This window comes from Drosophila subobscura, chromosome A (genome assembly GCF_008121235.1).
Source record: "Drosophila subobscura isolate 14011-0131.10 chromosome A, UCBerk_Dsub_1.0, whole genome shotgun sequence".
NCBI classification, from domain to species: Eukaryota; Metazoa; Arthropoda; class Insecta; order Diptera; family Drosophilidae; genus Drosophila; species Drosophila subobscura.
Window position 1 is genome coordinate 21,775,017 of NC_048530.1, and position 20,509 is coordinate 21,795,525.

General features: G+C 44.0%; 2 protein-coding genes across 7 annotated transcripts in view; one reads left to right on the top strand and one right to left on the bottom strand.

The window, feature by feature from the left end:
• The window catches only part of LOC117903265, a 110,970-nt gene that overhangs the window by 10,717 nt on the left and 79,744 nt on the right, over window positions 1-20,509 (bottom strand). The window lies entirely within an intron of this gene.
• LOC117903773 (protein folded gastrulation) overlaps window positions 24-20,509 on the top strand; it is a 32,730-nt gene continuing 12,244 nt past the window's right edge. For 2 of the 6 annotated variants that reach the window (XM_034816190.1, XM_034816196.1), the window contains exons 1-3: window positions 24-177; window positions 1,163-1,913; window positions 12,690-12,853. The gene's annotated coding sequence lies outside the window, so the exon portion shown is untranslated. Of the gene's footprint in view, window positions 178-445; window positions 570-1,162; window positions 1,914-12,689; window positions 12,854-20,509 lie in introns of those variants that run through there. The other 4 variants (XM_034816191.1, XM_034816192.1, XM_034816194.1 and 1 more) reach the window with 4 other exon arrangements.

A 20,509-nucleotide genomic window follows, 5' to 3' on the forward strand; every position in this document is an offset into this window, starting at 1 on the left:
CTGACTTTGTGACGTAGGGGCGCGAGCAGCGACCGATCGTATGGGAAACGCACGGCCTTGCCCGCCTCAATCTTTCTCGGGCCGCGAAAAATGAAACAACAGCAATTGCATGTATTGTCGAATTTGTGCTGCTAATCAACAACCATAAACAACAACTGTGAACGTTTAACGGTAACGGTGCGTGCGCAGGCGTGCAATCGGTGGGGGGCCCCTCTTCTGCCCGAGAGTGGTGGAGGAGAGCAGCCGCAGCCAGCAACCACAAAACAATAACAACCACAACCACAACAACAACAAGTGCTTACCGTAGAAAGAGGAGAGGAGGATGAGATCCACAGTCCACGATCCATTTCTATTTCTGTTTCTGTTTCTTTTTCGGAGCAAGAAAAGAGGGATGGACAGAGAGAGAAAAAGACAGAGAGCGACATGTGCAATCGGTCAGAACGTGCACTTTTCAAATAAAACATTAATATCATCCATTCTTCAATAATTCATGATCTCTTCTTTTGCGGCGGAGAGGAGTTCGAGTTCGTGCGGCGCGCCAAAAAGACAAAAAACGATTCAGATTCCGAGTAAATTTCTTCGTTTCAAATAATACGCTTTTTCGTGTGCATTTCTCTTTTGTCGTGGATTTGAATTTCGTTCGATACGATACGGTTTTGTGCAGAGAAACAGAACTATGCATGTTTGACCCGATTCCCTTATTCAACAAATTGTGACCAAAGAATAAGTAGACTCAAAAGAGAGAAGCTAAAACAAAGTAGAAGAAGTAGAGGCTCTACTCCCGATATCTGTGTGAAGGGAAACAACAAGAAAAGCATAAAATATAAACTGATATATGTATGTAAATACATATGTATGTATGTACATACGATGTATGTATGGGATGTACGGGATGTTGTGAAATATTGTTGTGGCTGCTGTGGCTCTTAAGACCGATAAAGCATAAATAAATATACGAATATAATTTTAAACAATAAATTATAACCAAACCCACATAACTAAATATTCATGCATAAATTTGGTTTTTTTCTTAAATTAAGAAACGTTAAAGAATCCATAAAGTGTTTTTTTCATACATTCAGAATTTCGCTGAAGTGATTCTAATGAAAAATAATTCTAATACAATTTTTGTTTTGTTTTTCTTACTTTTTTTCTCCCACAGTTATTTGTTAATCGTTATTCTTGTCCCACTGTGCACCGTGCAACCGTCTCTCAACACGAATCCATTTAATTTCGCATTTTTTTGTGAGTGTGTGTTTAGTTCTCTGTGAATGAATACCGTGTGAATACCACTTGAATACCCCTTCATCGAGGTGTGAGTGTACTTTTGTGCGACAGTGTGCGTGCGCCATGTGAGTGGAGTGCAGCGGGAGAGGCACCTGTTACAGTGTTACAGTTATTGTCTGCTGCCTGAGACAGTGCGTGTCATAATGACAGCCACAAAGGCAACAAAAGCCGCCGCCGCAGCATCGGCCATAAAATGAAAGCAAAGGCAGCCCCCAGAGGAGGAGCCCCACTGAAATAATTAAACATATTTTAAATCAATATTCAAATACGGATTTTGAATCCAGATAAAACCAGATAGTTCCCATAAAAAACAACAACAACAAAAGAAACAACGAAAGAGTGGTGTGTGTTTTTTTAGAGCGAGAACAAAAAGAACAAAAATCGAACCCAATATCAAAATTTGTGTTTAATATTTATCTATATGCTAATTTATTTTTACAATAATTTGGTATTAACCCACTAAAACCAACACACAACAAAAACAAACGACAAAAGAGTGAAAGATAACAACAACAACGAAACAGCGGGGAGAGAGGAACGGCAGAAGAGCGACGAAAAAGCAAAAGCACGCGCACTGGAGGGAGATCTTTCTCGTTTCGCGCGCGGGATATAAAAACACAGCAAAAGTAAGTGGCTTTATACGCACAATAATACCCTATAAAGATATTCTAACAGAAGCATATCCCCTACTTTTGGATGGATGGGGAAAACTTTCACTGTCCATATTTATGGAAGTCCCTCGCTGCAATGCTCTACCCCTTTTCTTTTCCCCAGATAATCCAACAGTTCATCTCTCAAAATGTCCCATCTAATATAATGGAATTCATAGGGTATTTCCAGAGTCGATACTCACAAGATGCCAAATCTTTCTCCCTTGTTTTATATTTTATTTCACTGTCATTATGCGTGTTTTATAATTCTCTTCTCTTTTTCTTGGTTTATTTTTTGCTGGATGAAACATGTTTTTAATGCAAATTCAATTGAATCCAAAGGCTGGCGAAATTTCTTTACGTTTCGAATGCGAATCCGAAGTCGAAGTCGGGTTTTGGGCGAGTCTTAAATGAAATGTTTTTTTTTCGTCATTTTCTGGGTTTTGCGTGTGCCGCTGTCGCCGTGCCGCCTCGTATTCCATATCATTTGGAGGGCTGATGGTGGGCTTATCCGCAACGATGGTTTTCCCGCTGCTTTCCCGATGCTGACCTTCTGACGGCTGTGACTGTGGCTGCTGCATGGGTGGATATGGCCTAATTGTGTGGGAAAATGCGAGGTTTTTGCTGGGATCTACGGGAATTGGATCTTGGGTTTGAGTCTTACTATTGATAGCCTGATTCTTTGCCGATCGTGGCTATTGGAAAAGGTCAAAGTTCAGAGGGTAACACATCGTTTAAAGAGGCATCTGTGGGGTATCTAAATTAAAATAATTAATCAAGAAAAAATCATGCATAAAAATAACTTGTTGCTTAATCTCTTGCTTTTTGCATCGAAACTTCGTGGAATTCGCAAACTACGAAGACACTCAGTATCCAAAATCCAGAATCATCCATAGATCTAATAGATCTGACACAATATTTCCTTCAGCAGCCACAATCCACATCCACAAAAGGTCACCCCGCAATTTTCTACAAAGAATCCACGCAACAGCCGAATAATCTGTGATCAATATTTTGTTAAGTTTAATTTCACATTTCCTTGAACATTGAAATAGTTCCATTCAGAATCCAGATGGGAATCAAATCAAATCATATTCCCAATCAAAATAAGAGTTGCCGAATTCTGTTGATGATGATTGAACCCACTCGACCCCGTTTTGCGCGTTGGCTTATCAGCCCTGACATTTTTTGAGCATTTGCGAAAACAACAAAACGATCACATGACCATCGTCGGATGGGTTCTATGATGATGGGTTCCATGCTGATCAATGGTGTATGAGTTCTATGGATGATGTCACTCGCAGACACATCTAGTATACATCTCTATCAGTACGGCCGCCAGTAGCTCTCCGATCAAACGATTACTTCCGTTGGAGAAGAGTGAAATATCAGAATTTCAGAGTCCCACTAAACAGTAAAACAGATTCCATTCCCGCATAAAAGCAGAAAATAATTACGTTTAACCAAGCGGCAACCCTCGAAAATTGTTGACATCCGAAGTGCCACAAAATCCACACCAAAATTTGAACTTCAAAAGTCATTAAAGGCATTAGAAAGTGTTGCAAACGGTGGCACGAGGGGCGCACGCAAATGGATGCGATGGATGGGTGATGGGGCACACGATAATTGAATGGCTGGAGGGGCGCCCGCACCACACACCACGCACCACGCGGCCCACACCCACACCCCCACCCACACCCACACCCACGTGAAATGAAATCCGACAAATGTCGAAAAATAAAACGAATACATCACGAAATTCTATTTGCCGGCGGCTGTCCGGCTGTCCGGCATTTGGGCATTCGGCATTCAAATGGTCAACAGAGCAATGAATGAAGGGGATGAATATCCCCTCTCGAATGAATATCCCTTGAGGAAAGTATGAATGCGGTGGTACGTGCCTGGGACCCCGAAAATTCTGTATTTGCACTGGAATTTTCCTTCATTTTCCGCCTAATTCTCCGCGAAAATGGAGATCGCCCTCAGATGAGTTGTTCCCAGAAACGGCAAAGAAAGATTCGAGTGAAAAAAAACCCAGAGTTAAAATGAATATCGATTGAAGGCGCATGCAGCCGGGATACTGGAGATTATTCAAAGAACTCATTCATTTATTCACTTGTTGAGCACGTTTTTTGTTTTGGTTGTTGGTTTTTCTTTTTCTTTTTTGTGTGTTTTGGCTAATAAGGCGGGCTTTTCGTGTTGCCGTTAGACATGGCTGATTCCTCCCCGAGCCGAGCTCCTCCCTGTCCGCCCCTCGCTCTTCAATCTCATGTGCAACGTAGCGTTTCACAGGTCTGCTCTTCCTCTCGCCTCCCGTCCTCCCCCCACCACCACGCCTCTGGGTTATTTAACCATGAAGCAAGATGAGGGACATGTGTGGTGTGGGGCCAAGGGTTTGGGGAACTGCGGCTGAGTCATCGTCGAAGTCAAACGCGTAGCACGGGACCGACCGCCTAAAACAAGCGAAGCGTCAAAGTGTCGACGAAACAGGTGGTGCCTCCAGGTAGCAGGAGGGAAATGGAGAGAAAGAGAGAGAAGGGGGGAGAAGGGGAGAGAGTATGTGTGAGGGGGGAAGACAGGGAGACAGACAGTGACTCTGATTGTGGCAGAGCGCATGTTACGCTTTTGTGGTTATTGCTGTTGTTGCCACTGCCACACGGCTGTTGTTTTGGAGGGGCAAGCGGAAGCAGTAAACAGTTTTTGGCCGCTGTCTAATCGCTTCCCCGCCGCTTGCCGCATCATCGAGGGGCCTTTGCCTCTCTGGATTCTACCTGCCCTACACACAGGTGCACTGTACTCACCCACCGCCTACCCCTCCTCCCCCAGCCCACCCACCTGCCACTATTACAATGCGATTTTTTATTGTTCTTGTTTGTTTGCCACCACTCCAGAGTTCCCCCCATTACCCCTTGGATATAACGACTCCAGTCGCAATTTCCAGTACGTCCCATGGCCAGGTATACCTTTTCCTAAAGAGAGTATTGCAGCTAGGAGGAAGTACTTGGGATCGCTAAAAAGCGATCGTAGTGGCTATAGAAAATATACAAATCGATGGGCTCCGAGATCTTTCAAAAGATATTCATGTTACACCCTTTCAAGGGTAACAAACCATAAGAATAACCTAGAGGAAAGATAGACCTCCCATTCTATGCATCTTGAATGATTCTACAGAATAAAAAAAGTGGCCAGAAATCAGAGAAAATACTTTTTTTTTACTCATATGTTTTTTGAAACGATTTTATCATTTCGTTTTTTCTCCATTCGCATCTCAAATGATTATCATTTGGCATCAGTTGATATGAACGCTTCGAATGCATTTTTGCAAATTATTTATGGAAGATTCATGCCCTTAATAGAGTGGGGGACTCCATACTCAAATATGTAAATTAATAAATAAAAAATGAATGAAGGAATGAATGAATGAATGCATTTTGGCTGGGACTTATGATAGACTTAGCTCCCTCATTCTTTTGGGTAGCAACTTCTTTGAAAGAATGAACCTTTTCGTGGTAAGAGAGTATGAATAATTAATGGCTATATAGAAATCGTATAGCGGATCCCAATGGATCTTCAAGTGTATCTAAAACTTCGACTTGCAGTGGGAGAGTGAGGATTAGTCTTTCTTTTTTTCTGGTTTCCTTGCGATGATGATTATTCCTGTTCCTGCCTTCAGCTCTGGTTGGAGCCTCCGCCTCCCCCAGAGAGAACGATGGCAGTCGGGTACGGGTGCATGAGGGGCAAAGGGGAGTCGCCGCCACCTTCTTCCGTTCAGCAGTCGCGTTCCAGTTGAATGCGTCGCTGCCGCTGGTGTCGCTGCCGCTGCCGCTGCTGCTGATGTTGCTGCTTCCGCTTACAATTCTTTTTTATTACACTTTATTACACATTTTATGTATATTCCGCTTTTCCGTTTTCATTTCTATTTTCCCCTGTGCCTTCTCTCTTTTCGCTCTTCTCTGTCGCTTCTTTCGCTCTTTCTTTTTTGGATAAATGATTTAATTATTTTTTTCATGTGTTGTAGCAGCAGCAGAGAGAGAGAGAGAGAGAGGGAGATGCCGCAGAGGGGAGGTGGGTCAGAAAGGTGCCACGGGGTGCATAAAAATAGACAGAAAATTAAACGTTGTCCGCAACCGCAAATGTGACAAGCACTTAATTTTCCTGTTTGTGGAAAATGAGAGCCAAAATGCAGCAGCAGCTGAGAGCGGGGAGCACACAGTGTGGCAGAGTCCCAGGACCAGGGCCATGTCCAGGCGACAAGAATCGTAACATTTATTCTTCTACTTATTTTTGGTTCATTAACTTCATGTAAGAGTTTAATTCTTCATTCACATGTCCGTTACAAAGATTTATTCTTTCAAAAAGAATAAGCGCTGCCAACATTTGCGCTTCAACTCTTTGTGCATATTCCTCACTCACTGAATTCCCAGCATATTTCTCACTCATTCATTCATTCATTTCACAGCTTTACGAAACCCATAATGATTCACTGGATCAACTACCAAAAGGAAAGGCCTTTTTCCTGTATATTTTCCTCTTTTCTCTTGAATTTAAAATCCGATTCGCGGCAGAACTTTGACAATTTTGTGGGGTTTGTTTTTCCAAATGCAAAGCTTTTCATCGCTTTTCCACATGTTTGTTCAAGTTTGGGTGCCATGGTGCATGGTGCATGTTGCATGTTGCATGTGTTGCATGTGGCATAGTGTGAAAGCACATGTTTTGACAATGCTATCGCTGCGCCCTCAGACGAACCAGTCGTCCCATTGCCAGTGCCAGTGCCAGTGCCCGTGTCCATTCTCTTTTACCACTGACACGTTCTTTGTGCTCCTCCACAGATCCTCCTCCTGCCAGAGGCCTGCTGCGCCCACTCCTACCACTGCTCCTCCGCTCCGTCCCTCGAGCATTACCATTTACATGGCAACGTTTCGCGGGAGAAATGCGTGTGGTGTGTGTGCTTTTCCTCTGACTGTTGTTGCTGTTGTTGCTGTTGTAGTTGTTGGTGTAACTATTATTGTTGTTGTTTCAGTTCGGGTAATGGGGCAATGGTGCAATGGGGTTTTGGGTTTTGGGGGTTACAGCTGTTTTGCGGTATCCCGTGCCATGTTTGTGGGGCTTGACAATTCTCTAGCTTTTTCGGTGGCTTTTTGGCATATTTTCATATGATATGTGGATGGACCACTGGTACACTCCCACCCACTCTTTATCCTCTTTCTCTTTCTCGGCTCTTCCCACTCTTCCTTTCTCTATTTTCTGTCTGTTGCTTCCCTTTCTATCGCTCTCGTTTTTTCCGTTGTTCTCTGATATTTGTTGCTTGTTTATGCCTCGTATGGTCGCCGCAGTGTTGTTAAGCGCGTTGTTATTGCCAGTGTTGCCATATTTGTTGTTGTTGTTGCTGATGTAGCCCAGGGTTGCCGCCTGCCAGAGCCAATGTTGCCATTGCTGCTTCTGTTCCGTTGTTGCAGTTGTTTATTATGCAGTATGTTGCACGTTTTGGGGTTTTTCATTTTATGACAGCGACAACAGCCAGCTGGCGAGGGGCGGTTGGGTGCACAGGGAGCATTCGCGTGCCCTCGAGGGCGAGCAGAACATAACAGCGAGACTGCCACAGCAGCAGCAGCAGCAGCAGCAACAACAATGCAACACGCCACGACAAACAAACAAATAGCGACATAAGCCAATGATGAGCTTATTACAAGCGACCGGCAAAAAATTACCAAAACACAGGCACGAAAATGGATGGAAAACACCAAAAATAGTGGAAAATAATCAGCCATAAATTTTTGACACATTTTGGAAGGTTTAACGCACACAAAATTTCCCTAAAAGAAGATATTCGAAGCAGATCTTAGACCAGAAAGTGAATACCGCCAGATATGCATGCGTGGATTGAAAGTTCGAAATATTTTGGGTTAATTTCATGGAAAGTTTTTAAAATTGAACTGCATGAACTCGATTGAATTTGTGCCTGCATTCTCTGCCCCTTAATCCACAGATCTATGCAGGTTAGATTCGATTCGTAGAACTTTTCAGCCCTCGCATATGGCATGATTATACTTTTGTTTGTTTATTGTGGGGGTCTCTGGCCCTGCCTCATCGCATGTGATGCATGATTATTTGCATTTTCTGTCGCGGGGGAGGCAGGCAACGCACATGTTATAGTGGCATAATGGCATGCTACATGACCGACTGAATGCAGAGCCATAGCCAGAGCCAGAACCAGATCCAACCGCCGAAGGGCCCCCATGAGACGCCAAACAATGGGACACGAAACACTTGCAACAGCAGCGGCAGCAGCAGCAGCAAACAATTCGTTGAAATCATGTGAGAAATGTATTAAAATTTGTTGCGACAGCGAAATGCAAGCAGCAAAAGCAGCAGCAGCAACACCCCCCATGCCCCCATTGCCCCCTGTCTGTGTGTTGCATGGCACCCACGCCAATGCCAGCGTCCAAAGCGGGGCCAAAGTTTGCTGCAGCTGCAACAGTTGTTGCTGCTTCTGCTTCGGCTACAGCGACTGCTACTGCTGTGTGTGGCATCTTCTGGAGCGGATTCCCATGAACCCCCCAATGATGGCGCCCCGAAGGCGGTGGCGGGGGGTCGTGTGACCACGAATGCGCTGACATGCTGCTGATGCTGCTGTTGCAGATGCTGATGCTGCAACCAACCACCAGTGGGGCAGAGGCAGGGACAGAGGCAGAGACAGAGGCAGAGACAGCGGCAGGGGCATTGTGTTGCTAGTTGTTAGCTTTTGCGCTGTCAATGATTTTGTGGTCCAAGCAATTGAATTGATGATGACTGCTGACTAAACACAAGGCACAAGACACACACCACACACACGGCTGGCAGCAACCGCTGGACGGGGCAGGGCAGGGCAGGGCAGGGCCAGCCCGGGCCGTTGGATCACGAATCCAGAAAAACAGAGCCCCAGTGTAGGGTCTGCCCCTGTGCTGTTCCTTCATGGAACGTGAGATGCGATCCAGCATCCAATAGATGCTCCACATTCAAAATCATCCAACTAATGATGCGATGCAGCTGCAACATGCCGCAGCCAGAACCGTGGCAGGCAGCAGGCGGCAGGCACCAACATTGATAAGAAAAAATCCATGGCAAGTTTAATGACTCTGCAAAGAGTGAAGCAGAGAGACAGTATGCCACAGCATGAGACATAGAGAGAGAGTGAGAGTGAGAGAGAGCGCGCGAGAGTAAACAAAATGCAAATGCAAATGCAAAACAAAAATGAATAGAAAAATTTGTTGAAAAATTGTGCGAAAAACATTCCGAAAGCCGCGCGAACATTGACCTCCGATTGAACCGATCAGAATCGCAAAACAGAAACAAATCTACACTGGGAAAACTTTAGACTACCTTAACAGAGGATACATATGAAAAATGCATCCGATTTTCAGGTTTCCATAAACGATTTTTCTTGAAGAAATATTTTTTAGAAGACTTTCTTTATTTTGTACGAAAAGCGAAGCTTTTGATGTCCATTTCGTTGATGAAAATGTGAATTCTTTAGCTAGATTTGACGATCTATGGAACCCACTTTTCTCTCTGTGCAGCAGTTTGGTAATGAGCGCGAGAGAGAGGTAGAGAGCGAAGAAAAGCAGATTGCATTTTGCCATAAAATAAAGCTACAGACTACAGTCGGGGGTCGGCTTCTATATGTCGTGTCTGTCGTGTATTGTTGATAATGATTGAATGACTTAAGCCGATGCTGCCCAGTCACCCGCTCCTCCACCACTGAAATTCCCCCCTTTTATGACAGATCAAAGTTCTCTCTGTGTGAATATTCCATTGGGGTTTTTGGGCTGCTGTCCCTGACATCTGGGGCCTGGTCTTTGGATGCCGGCGATGATGTGGATGTGGATGTGAATGTGGCATGGATGGATGGCTGATGACAGCAATGCTGCATTCGATGATGAGACTTTGAGGCCTCTGCTGGCACTTGTCTCCTTGTCTCATTGTCGTTGCAAGGCAATTAATTGTGCTTTAATCATGTCTTGGTCGCGGGTTCCGTCTCTCGCGGATCTCTTGGATCTTCTTTGCAATTGCCAGAGTTCAAACGTGAATCAGCCAACAGTTTCTTTCTCTCTCTCTCCGCTGTTGGCCTCCAAAGATTCGTTTTACTCACTTCGAGTGTTTTATTGCAGTCCGAATAAATCAAAATCAATTCTTATCATTTGGTCATGGAAATTCCTTAAAGATATTGGAACCATGTGCATCGACTCCAAGCCCTGATGTCCCCTTGCTGTTAGCACACGCTCGAACATCGATGGTTTCTTTGTTTAGTAGCAAATTAATGTACATTTTGTGATTGTTGTCGTCTTAATATACATTTTTAGTCGCACATCCTCTCCCTCTCCCTCTCCTCCCCTTTCCCTTTCTCCCGCTTACCCCAGCCAGTGCCGAAGGCGTTCCCCCTCGTTCCACCCGTTTGGCATTTTTGTGGTCGTTGAAGTTTTCATTGTTCATAAATTTTAACGGACTTATAATGATTATCATTTATATGTCTGGCTGTCTTTCTGCCTTTCAAGTATTGCTGTCTCCCTGTCGCGCTTTTTTGTCTGGCTGCAGTTGGCTGCCCCCGCCCCTCGGCTCCGTTTTATTGCCAAAAGCAGAAAACAAGTAAGAAATCTTGCGTTTAAATTAAACATTTTTGCATAAGCGCGAATTATGAACAGCAATAAAAAAGTACAGCACAAAAAATGGGAGAAGAGAAAGAAAAGTGAACGCTCACGAAAGACCATTTAGAACATACCCTACAAAATATACTCTCCATTTCATGTTAGCTCAAAGGAACTGCAAAATATAAAATTGGGCACAGACTGTAAGGTATCGTAAAGATGTTCCTAAAGAGAGGAACATCTCAAAAATGTATAAATAAATATGTGTGAGAATATGAAAGTTAGAGAGGAAAAATCAGAATCCTCAAACGATTCGATTTCGAGAATTTATTAGTCAATGTCTTTGGAGAGTCAAAGGAAGCGCAAATATGCGCTCTTCCCGTTGAAAGGGTATTCAAAGCGAGACAAATGGAAGGAATGAATGAATGAATTAATGTCGATTGCAACAGTCAAAGAGGCAGAGGCAGAGGCAGGCGGCAGGCGGCAGTGGCACGAGGGCAGTGTCAGTGGTGGTGGGGGGAAGATCTTTTTGGGCGCTAATTTGATTTTTGTTGCCTTTGCGGCGCCACGGAACAACATGCAATATTGCAGCAGCAGCAGCGGCAGCGGCAGCGGCACCGGAGACGGCGGCAGCAATTGTTGCCGTTTTGTTTTTTTTTTTGTGGTGGTTTTTTCACATCTTTTTTTTTGACATTTTAAACTTGTTTTTGGCGGCGGCTCACATTTTTATTTGTATTTTAATGATCTTTCGTTGATTCGCAAGTTGATTGCGGGACAAGTTTTCACTCAGCCAACACAGCCACAGCCACAGTTAAAGCCACAGATACAGATACAGATACATCTAAAGCGAAAGAGCCCTATTCCCCCTCGACACCCATAAAACGAGCTGGAACTGGAAACGAATCACTCTGGCAGATGGATGCAAATTGGTATTCCTATAAACACCTTTTCGATTCTGTACTGAAACTCTAGAGTATCTGTATCTGTATCTGTATCTGTATCTGCATGTGCCCTTGGAGTAAGTGTTTGAATCTGTGTGTCTTCTGCCCTTGGAGCAGTGTACATATCTGTGGAATACACAGAACTCTGCTCTCGTTGGAAATGTCAAACTTGTTTGATTCTCAAATCAGCAGCAGCCAAAGCAACCCATCAGATACATCTCCCCATCTATTGTAGATGTATCTGCTGGATTGAAATAGACATTGCGTGATAGCGGGAGCGGGAGGGGGAGTGGGAGCGGGAGCGGGAGAGGCGGCAGAGTGCCTCTGTGATTGGGGCTTCGAACGGTGGGAGGGAGCTTCAAAGGGGGTTTCATGTTCATGTTCTCTCGTCCGCTCATCGAGGCGTAGAATTAAACTGTCAAATTCAACAAATAACTGGATTTGTTACACTGAAATGTTCGAAATACAGAAATACAGCAAATGGGAAATGAGAGACGGGAAAACCGAAAACTAAACCAAACCTTGAAGCTTAAATGATGCTTTGAGTGCTCCTTCGGTGGGTTGTTTCATGCAGTTATCCCAACAGGAAAGATAACTAATGCTGCTTTAGCTAGCCACTAAAATGTCTGAAATTTAGGTAGATTTCGATCCGAATTCTGGAATAAGAATTCCCTCAATTGCTTCTCCGACACGGAAACAACAGAAAATCTAAGACGTACCAGAGTACCAGAGAATATAGAGCCCAACGATACATTTATCGTTTATTCCTTATCGTGGCAGCAGACCCCCCCGGATGTCATGAGCTTTTTGTTTTCGCTGTGAAAATGTGAAATTCTTCTTGGAATTTGGATGTTTCTTCGATGTTTTCGGTCTCTCAAGGTCGCAATTTGGTTAAGTGCGCCATTTGCCCGTCCGCTCGATGATAGGCCCCTTCGTTGTACTTCCTCTTGGATACGGGATATGGCACATGCCCCACTCACCCACTCAACCACTCAACCACTCACCCATTCGCTTCATTCGTTCTATTCATTTCCACTCCCATTTTTCTCTCATTTCGTTTGGCTTCCCTCCCTCACCTCTTCCTCCGCCCGGTTTATCAGCGCAAAAGTTTCGTTTGACTCAAATTTAATGTTGATTCAACATTTCGTGGCTTTAATTTCGGTTTCTGTTATTCTCCCTTTAATTTTCAGTATCCATCGGTATCGCCCCACCGTATCCCACGTAAAGGACAGGAAGGACGGGGACTGTGCATCCTGTGCACCGCTCCCGAAGATATATATTTGGAGATAGAGAAAGGTTTTTCCTCTCTGGAATTCACACATTATTTGGCTTTCATGTGGCCGCCTGATTTGGGGTGAGTACATCCATATAAATACACAAACAAATTGGTAGATCTACAACTTATGGCCATAAATTGGTTCATTGAGGATCATTCGGGAGTGGGTTGAGGTGTATTTAGATCGAAAAAAGCGTTTGGGCAAAGCGGATCTGTGTCACATAATGCAAAATGTTTATTAAATATTTATTTGATTGCTGGCCACCAATATTCTCTAGTTAAATACGGTTCTAAAAGGGTATCCCATGAATCGACCTCTGACTTCTGCTGTAATTCTCCCCACTTGTGCATATTTTTCCGCTGATAATTGTGCATGCCATAAATTCAACCCAAACACAAATAATAATAATAAGAAGAAAGGGGAACAAGTTCGCGGGGGCGTTGACAAGTTTTTTCACGCTCTCGCTGCCCCCCCCTCCTCTTTTCCCTTTTTTCGCATTTCCTTTCGCTTTTTATGTTCCGTTTTAGTTGATTTAACACAACAACTGTTTACGCTCTTGCTTATTGCCCAGTTGCTGGCCGTTTCTGCTGAAAATGCATACAAAAACGGTAGATCTGGAATGGGTATTGTTTCAGTCGGATTAGACATCATTAAGAGGTAAATAAAAAGACGACGCTGGGAAAGAGTGGGGAACCTCTCAAGTACTTTATCCAAAAGAGAAGCCAAATCTCCGAGAGATCCAAAAGAGCTACTTCCATGGTAGATCTACCATTACAAGATCCATTAACATGAGTGAAACAAGCCATGCTCAATGGAAGCATTTCCCTTTCCGGATGAAGGGTATTCCTTTGTTCGATCATGTCCTGCGACTCTTAGTTGCTGCTGCTGCTGCTGCTGGCATTCTGCTTCTGTTGCCGATTGCCGATGTGGTTGCCGACCGTTTCTTTATCTAAATGCCCATAAATAATGGGAACTCCCAGTAAAGTTCGATTCGATTCGATGTGCATAAAATATACAACTGCCTGACTGAGAGTGCTACTAGTACAGCGTGTGTGTGTGTGTGTGTGTTACCGCACATTGAATAAAAGTTACAAAATCCAAAATTAATGAACTCGTCGATTTGGCAACGGCAGGGGGGGGGGGGGACAGGGTGGGGGCAGGTGGCAGAAGGCAGGCGACGACTGCTGCTGCTGCTTCGTGCTTTCGTGGTTCAATAACATTTCAATTGCGTTGACATAATTTTAATTAAATTAAAATCGAAAACAACAGCAACAGCAGAAGCAGCAAACACACAATGAGTTTCAAGAGGGAATATAAATAACAATATAAAAAAACAACAACCAAACACGAATGAATGCTAAAAAGCCCGCGTGCGACTTGCTAACGGGGTTAACCAACTAAAAAGCGGGGAAAAGGAGCTATAAAAACCCCCCGGGGAGTCGCGAGATTTGCATTTGCCTTCAGATCTGCAGTCGTGCACAATCGTTAAAATGTTCATCTTTAGTCATTTTGTATCCCAAGGAGCGCTTAGCGACTCCACAATTTCAATACACCTCGCAGATCCTTGACAATTCCCCCAGAATCCACAGTAAAAACGCAGCTTCAATGGGAACTATCAATCAGAACCATCAAGAAGAGTCTATCTGTCTGGCCTCTCACTGTGACAGAGCCTCTCCCTCTCTCTCTGTCTCTCTTTCTCTCTCTCTCTCTCTCTCTCTCTCTTCATATCTGCGTGCCAACCCGGAAGCGATAACACAGCTGACGGACAGCCTCCAATCGGCGGAAGATAACTCCCCCATGACCATGCACCCAAAAAACCATAAAAATTACAATTTAAATAAAATAAAATATGTAATTAAAAATAAGAGCGAGCATTGATGATCGGTCTCCCTCTCTCTGCGAATCTCTTTATGTGGCATGTGCATATATCTCTTTCTTCTGTCCCTGCCCCATGCACCCCATTCATGCCCCTGAGAACGTAGATTGTGGGTGCTGGTGCATTGTGTTTCCACATTTGCACACATTTTCCACAAAATCGCAGCGTGAAATCATTGCTCATGCTCGCATGTGTATGCGGTCATAAATTATAGTATATATACTAAGTATAGTACCATATACTAAGTGTGCTATACGGAATATGCACAGATTAACGTTGCTGATTAACGCACCAGGAAAATGCCTCCGTAAACTATGAGAGAAGAAAGACTACAAATGGAAAAAGCAATGGGAATGTCGCAATGTTTAAGATCAATGTTCGGCATACGAATATCTTGTGGATCTTCAGTGATCTCTGGAGGGTAAAAGAAAGCGGCGAAAGATCTTTAAACGAGTAAAATTTAAAAAGTTCCATTTCTTGATATAAAACAAGTAGTTTTGGTTCATATAAAGATTACATTTGAGTGCAAATTAATTAATGGAAAAAGCTTTTCCACATGGAAAACATATAAATATGTAGATAGGTCAGTTTTCGCACAGATTCAATTGCAGCAAAGGTGAGCAATGCACCAAGAAATAATTGCACTGTAAATTATGTTGCTGAACGCAGAAATGGCTGTGGTAGGTCGGAATAATTGCCTTTGGGGGAACATTATTTTGGTTAAATTTCATTTTGGAAAGAGTTTTAAGATACTTTCAGAGTCTGAGATAAAACCCCTGCATACACAGAATTGAACTGCACTCAGTGACATTCCTTTATTGAAAGATAAAAGATAATTGAGCATATGCTATGATACCGTAGAGAGCCCAGTTGCTGCAGAGAAATGTCCAGAGATCTAGATATATTGTGCCATTCCCTTCCTGTATATGCACAGAGATGACAGACACACAGCTGCATGGATGGATGGATATATTATATAATTTAATAAAATTATCTTCTCTGTGCTTAAAGAGCTCCATCAGTTGGGCAATGCCTAGCTCCACAATGATTCCTCCTGCAAAAAGGCAACCAAAATCCTCTACAATCCTCTCCTCCAGAGAGACTCACGCACAAAAGGTTAGCCTTTTCTTGATTGCTTTATAATTGCAGGAGTCACATGTCTGTGAATCTGTGCAGCATATACACCCATTCATGCATTGCGATATCCTGCCAATTCCCATTCCCGAGCTGTTGAGGATGATGGAGAAGGGCGGTGGGGAGGGAATCACTTTGATTAATACCATCATTTGGTCTGCCTTCTTGTCCACTTAATGCAATAGCAATAACAATTATTTATCAATTAAGCTATTACATTTCATTCAATTCAATTCTCGATTCGATTCGATTCGATTTCAATGTGAAATAACCTTCCACATTCCACACGCATATCCCTCCCCACCACCCCCCCTGGGTGGATGGGTTTCAGTGGAAATTTATGCGAAAAGTTCAATTGCGTTCAAAATGTCAATAATTTGAGGCTGTTGCGGAGTGGAATGTATTTTGTCTCATGAATTTTGCATGTGACAATTTATTTATTTATTGGAACTACGAAACGAAAACGTAAAACCGCGAGGCGACTTCTGCTCTTGCTCTTCTGCTGTCCTGTTCAATTGAATATCTAGCAAATTGGCTTGGGCATTGTGTGTCACAGACACAAAAACAGACACAGACACAGATACAGATACAGAAACAGAAACACTAAAACACTCTGTGGGAGCGAGAGAGATTGCTTTCACATTGCCACTTCCATCTGCCTGCCTGCCTCTCTCTCTGTCTGCCGCGTTCAAATGGGAAAACGTGTCAAAGGTGTTGGCAATTTTCGCAGTCAATTGGCATTAATTGAGTGTGAAACACAAAAATATTTTTGTAAATTGTTGCTGTTGCAGTGGTGGGGCGGTGCCACAGACACACACACACACACACAAACATGCACAGCCTCCTCTCCGTCCCAAGAGGCCGGTTCCGCCTGCTGTTTCTGTTGCAGTTACCGCAAATGCGCCGCGCAATATGCAAATTGATTTGCCGAACAATTCATTTGAAAATGCATTGCATAAGCCGCAAAAGCTGCAGCAAACAGCAACAGGGCAGCAGAGCAGCAGCCGCAGCAGAAGAGACACAAAACCGATTCAAACCAGACACCAATTGGTGGAAATTGTTTGGGAAAACCGACTACAACATGAAAAGGTAGATCCCCAGATCCACAATTGGCGAGGATGATAATGTTTGACATTTGTAGCCGCTTATTGCCTTCCTTCCTCACCCATTTCACCACAAATTCATTGAGAGGTTGACTCAATCATTCACTTGGAAACCCTTTTCGTATAGAGAATTTATAATTGAAGATCCAAGGGGTAGAATCTCGATTTAAAATTATAATCTTATGCCATGCCCTTTGAAATTGTTGTTAAGCTTTTGTAGCATCTCCTTCTTCATCATTCAGATTGATTCGTATCCGAACCTGTTTCGTGATTTCTCCCGTTGCACTTTACTTTGAAATCCAATCAATTTCGAAGAATTTGTATTGAGAAACGATCCATGTACGCGCTGCGAACCCGTTCGAGTCCATAAGCACTTGAAATTATCACACAATAAAAGATGGATGATGCGATGCGATCTTCGGGTGCATGCATTCATATTCATATTCATTTGGATTCATTTGCATTCAGTTGAGAATCCCCCCATGGGGTGTCCCACGAACTTTCACACTTACAGACACCAATTCGCAGTACGAAAAATATCCAACGAGCATTTCAAAATCTGTTTTCCAATTCCGTTTGCGTTTGACGCCCGAAAACGCCAAAGCAGGGAAAAAGCCAAACAAATTAAACAATGAAATGTTGTACGAATGAATAGTATTCGAACGAGTGCCCCCCATACTCGTACTCGTACTCGTACCCGTACTGGTACCCGTGCCCGTGCCCGTTTTCGAATGTGGAACAAATAAAGAGGTCTCTTCTGGCCTTGAATTCAGCGCCAAAACACACCGAAATACGAAACACCGAATGAATGTGTGGAAGTGGCAGAGGCAGCGGCAGAGCGGCAGCAACAAATACTTTAATAAATAATAAACAATTGTTTTCTCTCTCTCTTTCTTTCGAGTGTTGAAAATCCTCATAGTTTCGCCCACAAAAAGCTCACCGAATAAATACAAAAAATTAATAAATAAATAAAATGGAAATAAAATGCGCGCACAATTGATAAAATAAAAATGCAAATGGCAGCAACATTCGCAGACAAGCGACAAGCGACAAGCGACACATGATGTTGTGTTGTTGCTGCCGCTGCCGCTGCTGTTGCTGTTGCATGTGGCAACAGTATCATAAAACATGAAATTGTATTCCATTCAATTTGCAATGGGATTTCTGGCACGCTCCCCACCTCCCTCCCCCCAATCGATTAGCATATACGACGAGTGTGTGGTGGGGCCGACCCCAGGCCCCGCCTCCCATTCACATCCGCACTTATTGGCCATTCCATTCGTTGTTGGCCCAAATCGTATGCATATTTCATAATACCAATTGAAGGCTATTTCAATTAGCTAATTTTGTCCCCTTTTATGGCCCCTGCCCTGCACTGCACTGCCCTGCCCTGCCCTGCCCCCCTCTCTACCACTACAACAAACGGTCGGCCCATTTACCGGCCAAGGGGTTGCCTAATGTTCAAATGCGGCACAGCAGGGGATGGGAGGAGATGTGCAAATGGTTTATGAATACTCGCATCTAAAGCGAGTGCACAGTTTCGGAGCGTAGTTAGCAGAAGGGTCAGCATTAGATTAGCATGGAATAGGCAATCGCTTTGCCCCGATAAATATTTCTGAGAATTTGTATTATTCAGATACTGAATGAGCTTCTGCCAAATGTTGATTAGTGACTTCTTTTCTGATGATAAGTAATATCCCAGGCTGTGCCCCGTGAGAGAGCGCCACTGGCACTTACCCTGAACCCCCCAGCTGTAATCCCCAAAGTCCACTGCTCCACCCCCACACTTGGTTCCAGTTATGTCTAAATGTGGTTGGGCTGGGGGTACGGAAGGGCGGCAGTGCATGTCCGTGCATGTGTTGCCAAAAACTGTACAACTAATCGTAATATTTCCAGTCGATGTCCGATGTGTGATTTGTGTGTGTGTTGTGTGTTGTGTGTGTGTTGGCTTCAGAGCTTTTTATGATTATTAAATCTACTAATTGGCCTGACATTTTATGGTCGCTCTATGGCCATTCGTCAAGCCATTGGGTGGGGACAGCAAGAGAGGCACTCGGACACCATGTTTCATTGAGAGTTCAACTCTTGGTTGGGGTTGGGGGCTTGGGGGAGGTCGGAAAACAAACAAGGAAGCCCATTGTCTGCCTCACGTTCCAGTTGCAACATGCAATGTCAATGACAGGCGCCCCCGTCGGGGTTCAAGTGCGACGACAACCTTCTTTTTTGGTCGTTGTCGCCAGCGGACCCTATCGATGCTTATCGGTTGGAAATGCCACTACGTTCCGTACCATACCGTTCCGAATGGGGCCTCTGCTGACTCAGCAGCCGCCGCTGGCCCCTGCAATTAGAAGTTGCTTCGATCCAAAACGATGCATATCGCTCCGTTCTCCCACTGAAAGATGAATTATGCGCGTACTTGTGGCTACACTGGGAGTTAAGGGAAGAAAATGGCATTCAGATGGATACCAAAACTTAAATGAATGAAAAATATCTTAGAACCCACCGAGGGAGGGTTTCAAATTGTTTTTTCCTTATCGAACGAATGCCGGAACATCCTGCGATCATTTGATCTATCCCTCTTTGCTCTGTAGCTTGTTTCTTTAGATAGCTTCCTGTTTTCTCTCAGTGTGCGGGTGCATTTGTGTAAAGTTTGTTTCACATCCACTTGTTGCTGCTTCTGTTTGCTGCTGCTTGTCTCTGGTCTCTGGTCTCTGGTCTTTGGTGTCTGGTCTGTTTTCTCTTGTCTGTTGGCGGCTGTTTGTGCAGTGCATTCTGTGTGTCTGTGTTGTCTGTTGTCTGACTATCTATTTGTCTATCCATAGAATTTGGCCAGACAATGGCCGCAGTCGGAGTCGGAGTTTGATAAACCGCAGACGGCGGCCAGCGTCAACAGAGAGTCGGTCAGAGCCAGAGCTGCCAGAGAGAGAGCCACACAAAGTGCGATCCGATCATGAATGCAGAGATACAGATACACAAAACATATCTCGTACGTATTGTAAAGATAGAGATACTTTGTCCAAATCAAACACGGTCGCTGGGTTTCTTGGTCGCCGTTCGCCGTTCGCCGCTGATCTTGTAATTGTATCTTTATATTTTACCTCGTATCCCCAACCTCTAGGTCTCCGCCTCCCCCCCGTTCGATGATGTGTCGACATTGACAGCGTTAATTGAATTGCAAACAACACTCGACGTCGAAGTCGTAGCCGAAGCCGAAGCGAAAGCTTCCCCGAGGGGGAATCGAAATTGGAATCGGAGTGATTACTCGCCATCGCCATACCCCTTCCACTTCACCGACCACAGAGTGAAGAGTGAGGAATCGACAGAGAGTGTTGGGAGTGGGTGCAGGTGTTGACCTAGGTTCTGTTTGGGTCTCTCTTTCTTGGCGGCTCAAATTTCGCCCCACCCATGACGATGTTTGCTTTGTGATTTCTTTTCGACTTTTCGTTTGTTGCTGAACATCTTTTGCTTCTTTTATTGACGCTAGATCGATTATTTACTAATATTTGAAGTGTGTTTTAAGATTTTAATAGCACTAACATGATCTTATCGATCGAAATCAAGCTTAAAAGTATTCGATAGCAGGCTGGAATCCCGAAAATAAACATTCCATGCACTCTGCA